This window comes from Hyperolius riggenbachi, chromosome 4, assembly GCF_040937935.1.
Source record: "Hyperolius riggenbachi isolate aHypRig1 chromosome 4, aHypRig1.pri, whole genome shotgun sequence".
NCBI classification, from domain to species: domain Eukaryota; kingdom Metazoa; phylum Chordata; class Amphibia; order Anura; family Hyperoliidae; genus Hyperolius; species Hyperolius riggenbachi.
In genome coordinates this window covers 260,352,002-260,364,701 of record NC_090649.1, presented here as the reverse complement: position 1 = coordinate 260,364,701, position 12,700 = coordinate 260,352,002, and the positions used below count along the sequence as shown (strand labels likewise).

The 12,700-nt window shown below is 41.9% G+C and overlaps 1 protein-coding gene across 9 annotated transcripts in view; it reads right to left on the bottom strand.

Annotated features, from left to right (window-relative positions):
- KLHL32 (kelch like family member 32) overlaps positions 1-12,700 on the bottom strand; it is a 494,024-nt gene that overhangs the window by 315,439 nt on the left and 165,885 nt on the right. For all 9 annotated transcript variants that reach the window (XR_011019321.1, XM_068231202.1, XM_068231188.1 and 6 more), the window contains one exon: positions 1,691-1,772. The gene's annotated coding sequence lies outside the window, so the exon portion shown is untranslated. The remainder of the gene's footprint in view (positions 1-1,690; positions 1,773-12,700) is intronic.

Genomic DNA, 12,700 nt, shown 5'->3' with positions numbered 1-12,700 from the left:
AGTGGTTTCAGTTATGCATATTGAAACCAGTTCAGAAAATGTCATAATATATAAAACTAGTCTACCTAAGCCAGTTTAAAAAGGGGCTCTAGGTAGTGATTTAAGCGCGCCACCGCCACCAGTAAGTGCGTGTGCCCGCCACGCACCCGGTCGCCCGCGCACCCACCTGCCCTGCTCCCTGGCCTCATCTCACATCCCAACGGCTTTCTGTACTGCGCTCAAGTGCAGTACAAAAAAAAGCTTCGGACAGACAGACAGGGAAAGATGATGACGCAGGGACAGAGTGGGCAGATTTGTCAAAACCAGTGCAAGGAAAAATGGAGCAGATGTCCAGATCAAGGGTACGGATTAGTTGTTGTGTGCAATGGCTCCATTCTTGCAACCAATTTGCTCCTTTTGTCCAGATAAGGACCCATTTCCACCGGCAGTTGAACTGTGTGCTCAGCAAGCAGTTACCAGGAAGCAGTGGAAAGTTACCAGGCAGCAGCAATCAGTTGCTAAGCAGCAGCAAGCAGTTGTGAGAGTTTGAGAGGCCTTTCACTGCCTATCAACTGCTTGTGGAAAAGAGGCCTTAAAGCGGACCCAAACCAAACTTTTTTTAAACCAAAATATTTAGTTGCACCACTCTGACACATACAAAGATAACTAAACACTCCTTCAAGTCTATGAGCATTTCAGTGCATGCTTTTCACCCTTCTCTTTTGATAGCTAGTGTTATACAGGTGGCAGCCGTTAGCAATTCCTCCTTTGCCAGACACCATCTACAAACACCAGTTTGCCGGATTCTGTCCCGGCAATATGAAAGGAAGGGAGGGGTTTCTCCAATAAATGTAAAATATTTTATATTTGTCATCATGCAGCTGAAAAAATGCTGCTATTTATTATTAGAATTTAGAAAATAGATTTTATTTCTGAAATCTTGTATTTTTAATTTGGGTCCACTTTAATCTGTTCCAGTAATATATTCTCAAGCAACTCAATAGCAGCTGCAATATTGAGTAAACACAGTGGAAAATACACAGAGGACAACATTAAATCCACTGACAGATGATGAGTATAACATTAATTATCGTCGTGTTACAATGGCACCTGTCAAGGCAGCCAAAAGTCAGATCTTGAAAGTGATGTGTTTGAGGCAGGAGATATAGTCAACTTTGGGTATCTGAGCAGCTGGTTATGGCCAAATTGAGATGGTTAGATGACTGGCCCAGACAATCTCCTAAACAGCATGCCCTATGAGGTGGTCCTCATATGTAGAGATTAGTACCCACCACAGGTGACCCAAGGAAGCAAAACTGGTAAACCAAGGTCATGGGTGCAAGGATCATTGATGTGAATTAGGTTCAGAGGGTATCAATCAGGTTTAACTTTAGAAGAGCTACTGTAGTACAAGTTGCTGAAAACATAATGTTGGCCCTGAGAGAAAGATATCAGAATACACAATACAGTGAAATCTTGTGGTTTATGAGCCAACACAGTGATAGATTGGTCAAAATGACCATGCTGACCAGTGTCCACCACCAAAAGTGCCTATAATGCACTTTGAATCCTAGGTTATTGTATTCTTGTAGATTGTATATAAAATTGGCATGAGAGCATTATAACTGGACTATGGAGCAATGGAGTAAGGTCTGGTATGGTGAATCAGGTTTTTAGATCACTTGGATGTTGCTTTGACATGTACGCTTACCTATTTTTGTACACCAGATGAACCATGCTGCAAATGTCTTGGTGTCAGACACTATAAATCCCCTTCAGCCATTTTTGAAGATCTAGAGGGATGGAAAATGTAAAGTGAAATGTAGAAAGGTGTTCCAGAGAAATTGACAGAATCAAGAAAAGTACTGAATGCGAGTAGTAACAGGTTACTACAGTGGATGACAGGAGTAGTACATTTAAGAGATGATCAATGTGATACAAATAGTTATGGCTTGTATGGAAACTTCATGCAAACTGTATGCAGCATGGAAGTGACCAGTCAAAAATGACAGGAAGTGCATTTGGCTGCTCCAATTCCAAACAGCATACAACGTGCATGAAATATGCATGCAAATCAGATATGACTGGAGGGCTCACATTATACTTTTAAAATGCTTAAATAACACCTGTATCAAATCCCTATTTATGGCAATGATTTGTGTGATAAATAAATATAGCTTTTAATTTGGTAGTGAAATAATTTAGCTCTGATTTTCTTGGCAAATTCATTAAAATGGATGCTACACTAGCAAAAGAAAAGCACAAACAAATTTCTATGAGGGCTGGTTCAGACCAGGGGCATTTATGATGCAGTGGACGGCAATCAGCAAAGCGTTAATGCAATTTGACCATATGAGGGTGTTCCCACATCAGCGTTCCAATTTAGTTAAAATCGCAAATGTGATGGATTTTTGGGTCAATTCAGCTTGAATGAATGTGCAAAAATCATGCAAAAGTCACTCTGATAATTGTTTTTGCAAAATGGCAATTGCCAAGCTCTAGCGATTGCATTTTGCGGTGTGAACAAGGCCTTAAAGGACAACTGAAGTGAGAAGAATATGGAGGCTGCCATATTTATTTCCTTTTCAACAATCCCAGTTGCCTGGCAGCCCTGCTGGTCTATTTGGCTGCGGTGGTTTCAGAATCACACCAGAAACAAGCATGCAGCTCATCCACTGAGATCTGACTGACAATGTTAGAAAAAGCTGATCTGCATATGCTTGCTCAGGGTCTATGGCTAAAAGCATTAGAGGTAGAGGCTCAGCAGACAAGCCAGGCTACTGGAATTGTTTAAAAGGAAATAAATGTGGCAGCCTCCATATCCCTCTCGCTTCAGTTTTCCTTTAATTGGCTGTCAGCTCATTGCTGAAGGGCTGGCTTTTATTTGATAAAACAGCTTCAACTACCAGGTGATCAGGGATTTCCATGTGAAAAGGATTCTCCTTTCAAGCCAAATATCTACCTTCACTTTATCATGCATGAGTGAGCAAGTGTACAAGGGGCACTTTAAATGTGCAGGATTGCCATCCAATTACAGAACCTCATTTAATATGAAAAAATACTATTTAAAAAAAAAAAAAACTACTGGAATGAATTTATCTGCAGGACACATGAGACTTTGGTAGTCTGAATTTGCTGAAGTGATGTAATCAATTATTTCACACATAAGCAAGCAGGAGCACTGATAAGAAGCCAAGAAAGCACAAACGTGAAAATTCAAGCAATATGCATCAGTGCCAATAGCAATGCGTCATTTTCTGTGACAATTCCTCAGTGTCTCGGAGCGCCTGCCACTAGGATTAATGTCACATGTAGACAATCTCTTGTCTAGAATAATCAGTGGCAGAAATATCAGTGACATACATGCTAATTTCTTCTAAGTTTTATGATTGGAAAGCTCTCAAGATGCCAAGATGGGAAAGCTAACAAGATCGGTAGTATGCCTTTTCCATTCCATACTGATACATGTCCCCTTAGTTATTCTGAATACATTCATATTTTGGTACAACTGTAAGTATGCAATACCAGAAATTTATCTTAAATACTCTACATAGGATATCTATCATAACTAAACATACAGCACTACAGATGCTTGCCTAATGTAACTGCAAACATTAAAGATGTAGCCTGTATGCATTCCAATTCAAAATAGCTGTACACATGCAGTACTAAAGCAGCACAATCAGCATGGTGGCATAGTGTTTAGCAGGCTCGCCTTGCAGCCTTGGGTCCTCGGTTCAAATCCCAGCAAAGGCACTATCAGCACAGAGTTTGTATGTTTTCCCTGTGTCTGTCGGTTTTCTTTTGGTCACTCAGGTTTCAAAAATATACAGATAAGTTGATGGTCTTCCTCCTAAATTGGCCTCTGAGGGACAGTTAAGTGACAAGAAAATATACTCTGTACAGCTCTGTGGAAAATGTCAGCGCTATATAAATAATACTACTACTAAAGAGGAATACCTTATACCAGGGGTGTCCAAACCTTTTAGACCGAAGGTCATATCATGCTCCTTGAGATTGCTAGGGGACCAAACTAGTAAAATGAAACACCATTTTTGCGGATTGCCCCTCACTGCTGATGGCATAGTAGCAGCTGCTCAATCAGTGGTTATTGCTGCTGCTGGAATTAGGGCAGGGCTGAGGCTCCTCCCTCCCCTGGCCATATGCAGAGTCTCAAGCAGAGCATACTTCACTCACTAGTTGGAGCCCCAGGGATCTCTTCAGCCCTATCTGTCACACAGTCTCAATTCTATGACACCCTCTAGAGGCCTTTACTGGGGAGGGGGGGGGGGAATCAGAAGCCAAGCAGGACTGTTTGGCAACGTGCAGCGCTAGCATCATATTTAACCTCCATGCAGTGGAGTAACATGTCTATGTCACCGCGGTGTCCATTTCTGCAAGTTACATGACATTTGCAAACCTTCCTGTAGTTTGTTGCAGCTTGCTAGGACCCCATTAGTGCGTCCCAGCTTACCAATGCCCATAAAGGGTACCCCAGCTTTTTAACGACGCTTAAGTGTCTCTGACATTTGGAATGCGACCATTTGCATTTTCATTGACATGCATTGTTTGCATGTTCATTTCCCAAAAACATTCATCGATGTAGGCCTTTTTTTTCTGTAATATCAAATGTGAAAATTTGCAAGTCAATTGCACCACAATATTGGTGCCATGGACTTGCATTAGAAGTGCAGAAAATGCTAATTCGGAAAAACGCAATTTGCATGGAAATTCTAGCATGTCTGAAAGGCCCCTCATGAAAAGTAAATAATAAGTACATGTATACATTAAAGCCAGGCAGATATAAATGACAGTCAGGTGTTACCAATGACAGGCAGATATCAAGAGACCTTTTCCATCAACAGACCAATAACCAAGGGAAATGACTATTCCCTATTAACGATTACTCCAGTGATAAGGGTAATTACCCCGAGACAGGCAGATTCTAACCGCAAGCAAATTAAGTGACAGGCATATTCTAGTGACAGGCATTTAAGTCACAGGAAGCTTACCCTTTCTTGCTACTGGAGATTGAGGCATGGTGGGTGGAGTTAATTTTGCAAAAAAGTATTTTGTCACCCCATGCAGAAGTTAGGGGCCACTTCATTTTGGTGCCAGCATGTAGCACCATTTCTCTGAAACATTGGACACTGAAGACAACAGAAGGTGAGTATTGGTTTGGGTTAATGGTTAGATATAGATTTGGAGGGTCAAGGGGTAGGGTAGGGGGAGATTAGTTTCAGTTGTTAGGGATACACGCCAGAAAGGAGTTGGGCTAGGTTGACAATACATCAGTTCCCAATATGGTCAGTCACAGCAGACCTGATGTATTATCTGCTGCCTCCATCCATGTAATCGTGGTGCCCGTTGTAATGGACATGTCTTAGATAGTGTGCTATTACATGTCCATGTTCTGTGTGGTATTCAGAAAATATGTGCAAGGCAGAATCTTGCATTCCGCTACCAATATGGACACACTCAAAACAGATGTGTGAATGGATCCTATAAATAACAAAGGATTCTTTCACATATTGTATCCTTTGGTGTCATTCCAAGTATGAATCTAGCCTTAGTGTTGGGGAAAATATTGAGTGTTAGGCATCAGGAAGAGATTAGTTTTACAGGTAGAAGTTCGGGTTAGGTGCTAGGAAGGAGATTAATGATGGGGGAGATTGATTAGAGTTAGGCAATTTGACAGCGGAGAAGTGCCAATATTATTGATAAAGCAACATTATAACACAGTGTCAAGTAAGTCCATTTTACCAACATGCAGTCTGGTACTCTTGAATCTATGAAACAGGAGACGGAAATACATCTATTAGCCACAGTTGCCTTTGACTGTGGGTTAGTTTGGGAGCCTAAGACTTTTGGGGGTACCTGAAACTGCTGGTCCTTGCACTCATTACAGATTAGGGACTTCTGTGCCTTGCTGGCAGAACTTGGAGTTGCAAAGGAATGAAAGGCGAGGACATCAAAGGGAGGAAAGGGAAGGAAAGAGGAGGGCATCGCTGGAAGGCATAAATGAGTGTAGAACACTCCATGCCTGAGAAGGGTATTGGGGTAACAGCAACAGATTGAGGTGGATGGGAGAGAGACACATTGGGTGGAAGAGGGTCAAACAGATTTAAAGACAAAGCAGCAAACAGACAGACATGATGAGAGAGAATTCCCATAAGTTAACACATAGGATAGAAGAGAGAATGGTAGGGATGGGGAGGCATTACAGAGTACACGAGTCCTAGTTCTCCTCTGTACTAAGCATGAGCACGGTCATGAAAAGCTGTGCTCACTCCTAAGCACTGACGTAATAAAATGACCCCCTCCTTTAGCAGCTGGCTGAGAGATTAACTCTTTGTAGCCAGCAGTGCAGCTACAGCTAAGTAGAGTTTCATCTTCTAAGGTTGCATAACTGTGCACAAAGCATTAATATCTCAGCCAGCTGCAGTGGAAGGAGGAGTTGTGTAGAGTGAAGCGATTGACACTCTGCTTATGTACATGTTAAATTGCCTGATCTCCTGCCAACAACCTCTCTTACTTAGAGACTGCAATACCAATACCTAATTCTATTAAGACCCGGTTGTGAGTACTCCATTAGTATAGTATTTCTGAGTGGAAACCTATTATTTACTTGCACTCACTCTCAGTGTACTGCAAAGGAATTCCTTCCTGCCGAGAGAAAGTCTTTTGAAAGTTTCATATATCTGGATTTGTTTGGGGAGAAGCATTTGTGGAGGATAGCACCACAAGAAAGAATAATTTAATGTGTGTCCTCCAAGGTGCCGTCAGCTAAAACATCTATAAGGGCCCGTTTCCACTAGAGCGAATCTGCATGCGTTTCCTGGATGCAGATTCGCATAGACAAGTGGATGGGACTGTTTCCACTTGTCCAGATTTCTGATCGTTTTTCTGTGCAGAAAAAAATCTGCACGGCAGAGCCATCAGAATTTGCATACCGCTATGCGAGTCGCATACAATGTATTTAATAGGAAATTCGCATGCGGTTTTGGTATGCAAATTTTCATGTAAATTCGCATACGATTTCGCATAAAAACAATGGAAAAGTACACAGGCACTGCCATGGTTAAATTTGCATACACAGTCATCCATGCGAAATCGTATGCGAATTCGCATGAAAATTCGCATACAACCGCATGCAAAATTCGCATCCGCATGCAATTTTTTTCCACGGCGATTCCCACCGCACAAGTGTTAACGGGCCCTCAAATGTTTGGTATACCTGCAAATCACACAACTCCTGTGACATCACTCAGCACGGTCGCAGGGGAGCAGAACAGACATACTGTGCATGCACTGCACAGTATGTCCAGATGTGGAGTCACCGGAGTCCTACAGGACAACGGGACAAACCGGAGAAGAGCAGCAGAGGGTGGAAGGGGACGGGATGCGCAGTGATTATTTGATTATGAGAACCTGAACTGAAATAAAAAATCAAAATATACAGACAGATCATACTGACCTCCCATGTAGTCTGCTCATCAAACTCGTTCTCCTCTCCTGGGTCCTGTTTGTCCACTGATTGATGGAATTCTCTGTCCTCCATTTTGAAAATGGCCATTTCCCCTTATCAGCTTCCTGGTCAGCACACTGTTAAACTGTTATGTCACCCACTTGAGCCATAGGGAAACATGGACATTACCTTGCACATTCAGTTATAACTGACACCAGCTGATATATAACTGACAACAACTGATATATTTCAGTTCTGACAAAATCTTGTCAGAACTGGAAGGGATCACTGTAAGAAAAAAATGGTGAGCTTCTGAGAGGAACGGATGGCGAGGTAAGTATGTAATATTCATTTGCAGGTACATCATGTGTTTATTTTAAACTATTTTACACAGTTCAGGTTACCTTTAAAGAGGAACTTCATACCAATCAGTAGCCAATACCATCTTTCCCATGAGAAATCTTTACCTTTTCTCAAATAGATCATCAGGGAAATCTGTATGGCTGATATTGTGGTGAAATCCTCTCCTACAGTGTGATGTCAGGGCCATGGCCCTGACAGGTTGTGTCTGTGGACCTTGTTGCATTATTGGAAATAACGGCTGTTTCTAATGCTACGTACACACATGCGACAACGATCGTTCGTTGAGAACGACGAACGAACTTTTAATTGATGAAAGAACGACCTAAGTAAAGATAGTTTTAAAAGGTGTGTAACGATCTGATCGTTAGAACGAACGTTACATCAAGTAAAGCAACTATTACGCCGGCGCATAAAAATGAGAAGTTTCACAGAGAAATAGTGAAATGCGCATGTCAAGCCTAGTACGAACGACCGTTTCCAACGATGTACTACTTTTGCAAACGATCGTCGTTGGTTAAAATCCGCCGAGACAGAACTTTCTTTTGTAGCGATTTGGCTCGTTCGGCGTTTGCCTTAATAGTCGGTGGTTCGTTTTTTGTAACGATCGTCGTTGGTAAAGATCGGGGAACGATCGTTACAAACGACTATAGTCGCATGTGTGTACGCACCTTTAGTGCCAAGCAAGCAGTAACTCCCTCTGTGCATAGAGCTCTCAGACAAACATTCCACAGAGATCACCTGGCAGGAGAAAAGTTGTTGCTGCTTGTGATACATTTCAGAATATAAATCAGGGGGAGGAAAGTTTTTACAATGGGCAAATACGAAGGGCTGGTGCACACCAAGAGCCGTTCTGAGTGTTTTTTAAAACGTTTGCGGGCTGAAAACCGCCTTGCTAATGTATTGCAATGGGATGGTGCACACCAGAGCGGTTTGCTTTTTCCCCAAACCCAAGTCCTGCAGCATTTTTGCTGATTTCTGAGGAGATTCTGCCTCAATGTTAAGTATAGGAAAGTGGAAAACCGCTCTGAAAAATGCTAGATCAGAGCGGTTTTCCAAGAGTTTTTGTTACAGAAGCTGTTCAGCAACAGCTTTACTGTAACAAAATATAAAATCTGCTACACAAAAACGCTAGGCATGTGTAAAAAAAAAATCTCTCTAAATATGCCTAAAATTGCTCTGAAAAAACAGCTTCAAAAACCGCTAGCATTTGCAGATCAGCTAGCAGTTTTTTTCATAAGAGGATATTGAAAAAAAAATCGATTTTATACAATGTTATTTTTACTACAGCACCCCTTTAAGAGCGGTTTTATATTAAGCCTCATTTGTGGCCTATTTCCAATTACATGCAAAACGCATGAACACGTCAAATTATGAAAATTGCAGGATAAGAATATTAGTGCGGAACAATTTTGATGGATCACAAATGTCCTGCATGCTGCATTTCTTCTTGTATTCCTAGCGTCCAGAAAAAAAAAAACACGCAATCACAGAAAAATGTATTGTAAAATCACACTGTGTTTGCATTTTTAAGTATAAAAAAAAGCTCTAACTGTATATGGTGGATTTCATATGGATATTATTTTGTAATTCCCTATCTGAATAAAAACCTGAGACTGTGTTCTGCCTGTTGGCCTTATTATTGAGAACTCTGTTATCTCCAGCTTCTTTACCCAAGGCAGGTTTCACACTGATGACCTGCGCATTTAGTGCAGTGTGATCGGCTTTGGAGATTGCAGCAGTGCGCAACGCTAGCGTCACACAAATTAAGAAACAAAAATGTGTCACCATAGACTTACATGACTCCGGGTTCGCTGCACGTCACCGCACATGCTGGCCACAACACGCTGTTGCTCCTGCATGACCCATGCTTGAAATTGGAGACTTCCGGGGCATTGCACCGCGTAGGTATGAAATAGACTATTGGGCATCCAAACTTCTCTCCAGCCTTTAAGGATCACTCTTCTTTTGCCTGGTGGACTTACAGTGGAGGAAATAATTATTTGACCCCTCACTGATTTTGTAAGTTTGTTCAATGACAAAGAAATGAAAAGTCTCAGAACAGTATCATTTCAATGGTAGGTTTATTTTAACAGTGGCAGATAGCACATCAAAAGGAAAATCGAAAAAATAACCTTAAATAAAAGATAGCAACTGATTTGCATTTCATTGAGTGAAATAAGTTTTTGAACCCTCTAACAATAAAAGACTTAATACTTAGTGGAAAAACCCTTGTTTGCAAGCACAGAGGTCAAACGTTTCTTGTAATTGATGACCAAGTTTGCACACATTTTAGGAGGAATGTTGGTCCACTCCTCTTTGCAGATCATCTCTAAATCCCTAAGGTTTCGAGGCTGTCTCTGTGCAACTCTGAGCTTGAGCTCCCTCCATAGGTTTTCTATTGGATTAAGGTCCGGAGACTGACTAGGCCACTCCATGACCTTAATGTGCTTATTCGTGAGCCACTCCTTTGTTGCCTTTGCTGTATGTTTTGGGTCATTGTCGTGCTGGAACACCCATCCACGACCCATTTTCAGTTTCCTGGCAGAGGGAAGGAGGTTGTCGTTCAGGATTTCACGATACATGGTTCCGTCCATTTTCCCTTTAATGCGATTAAGTTGTCCTGTGCCCTTAGCAGAAAAACACCCCCAAAGCAAAATGTTTCCACCTCCATGCTTGACGGTGGGGACGGTGTTTTGGGGGTCATAGGCAGCATTTTTCTTCCTCCAAACACAGCGAGTTGAGTTAATGCCAAAGAGCTCTATTTTGGTCTCATCAGACCACAGCACCTTCTCCCAGTCACTCACAGAATCATTCAGGTGTTCATTGGCAAACTTCAGACGGGCCTGCACATGTCCCATCTTGAGCAGGGGGACCTTGCGAGCCCTGCAGGATTTTAATCCATTGCGGTGTAATGTGTTTCCAATGGTTTTCTTGGTGACTGTGGTCCCTGCTAATTTGAGGTCATTCACTAACTCCTCCCGTGTAGTTCTAAGATGCTTTTTCACCTTTCTCAGAACCATTGACACCCCACGAGGTGAGATCTTGCGTGGAGCCCCAGAGCGAGGTCGATTGATGGTCATTTTGTGCTCCTTCCATTTTTGAACAATCGCACCAACAGTTGTCACCTTCTCTCCCAGCTTCTTGCTAATGGTTTTGTAGCCCATTCCAGTCTTGTGCAGGTCTACAATTTTGTCTCTGACATCCTTGGACAGCTCTTTGGTCTTTCCCATGTTGGAGAGTTTGGAGTCTGCTTGATTGATTGATTCTGTGGACAGGTGTCTTTTTATACAGGTGACTAGTTAAGACAGGTGTCCTTAATGATAGTGACTAATTGAGTAGAAGTGTCTAACCACTCTGTGGGAGCCAGAACTCTTAATGGTTGGTAGGGGTTCAAAAACTTATTTCACTCAATGAAATGCAAATCAGTTGCTATCTTTTATTTAAGGTTATTTTTTCGATTTTCCTTTTGATGTGCTATCTGCCACTGTTAAAATAAACCTACCATTGAAATGATACTGTTCTGAGACTTTTCATTTCTTTGTCATTGGACAAACATACAAAATCAGTGAGGGGTCAAATAATTATTTCCTCCACTGTATAATGGCTATATAACATCTAATCGTTTCTGGTTGGGTGGCAAGTTTATCTCTTTTGAGATGCTATGGTTTAGCAAGGATATACCAAGAACTCAGCAATTTAGCTGCTCACCAATGCGTCGCTTTTTTACCCGTGCTTCTAGCCCTGATGGTCTTATGAACTGCACATTTTATGAAAATCTCTTTCTCACTACCACCCAGGTCACAGGTGTTATTTCCCAAATGTATTCTCATTGAATCACTTTTAATGTAGAATCCAAAACTAAGTCTATGCTAGCCTGGGAAACAGACTTTCAAATTACATTGGAACCCCAAGACTGGGCTAAAAACTTGCAGGTAGCCACTAAAACTCAGGCAATCAAAGATCCTGCTATAAAAGTTGCTACTAGATGGTATAGAACCCCACTTGGATTGCATAAGCTCTTCCCTTCCATTTCACCTTTGTGCTTTCGTGGCTGTCAGGCAGAAGGCTCATTGTTGCATATCTTCTGGGATTGTCCCCTAGTTAGGTTTGGAATACATTTAAAGAGGGACTTAAAGAGAAACTCCAACCAAGAAATTAACTTTATCCCAATCAGTAGCTGATACCCCCTTTTACATGAGAAATCTATTGCTTTTCACAAACAGACCATCAGGGGGCGATGTATGACTGATATTGTGGTGACACCCCTCCCACAAGAAGCTCTGAGGACAGAGGTACTTTTGGCAGTTTCCTGTCTGTGAACCTTGTTACATTGTGGGAAATAGCTGTTTACAGCAGTCTCCAACTGCCAAAACAGCTAGCAGCAGCTACATAACCTGCCCACAGTAAAAATTTCACCATGTAATAAATGTCAAAATGTAAATCGCGGAAAGGAAAGATTTTACAAGGCGCAAACACTGACTGCTTCATTTTTACAATAATTATGTATAAATGATTTACTTTTTTTTTATTACATTATTTTCACTGGAGTTCCTCTTTAACCACTTTCCCCACCACTACAGTATATCTACGTCAGCTGTGGCACCCTCCAAGCCACAGCCACGTAGATATACTGACCTGTTTGCAGCCCTGCTGTGCACGATCGGGTGCACTTCAGAGCGCACCCTCGGGCACTGTCAGCTGCAATACTAATTGGTGGAAGGGAACATGTTCCCTTTTGGCCAATTAGTCCATCCCCCTCCCATGAACGATCGCTGCAGTAGTGAACTGCAGCGATCCTTCATCTGTCCCCCTCGGCGCACAAATAGTAAAAAAAAAAAAATCCACCAGCAAGCAGCCTCACTCAACTTACCTCGTTCCTGCGACTATCCT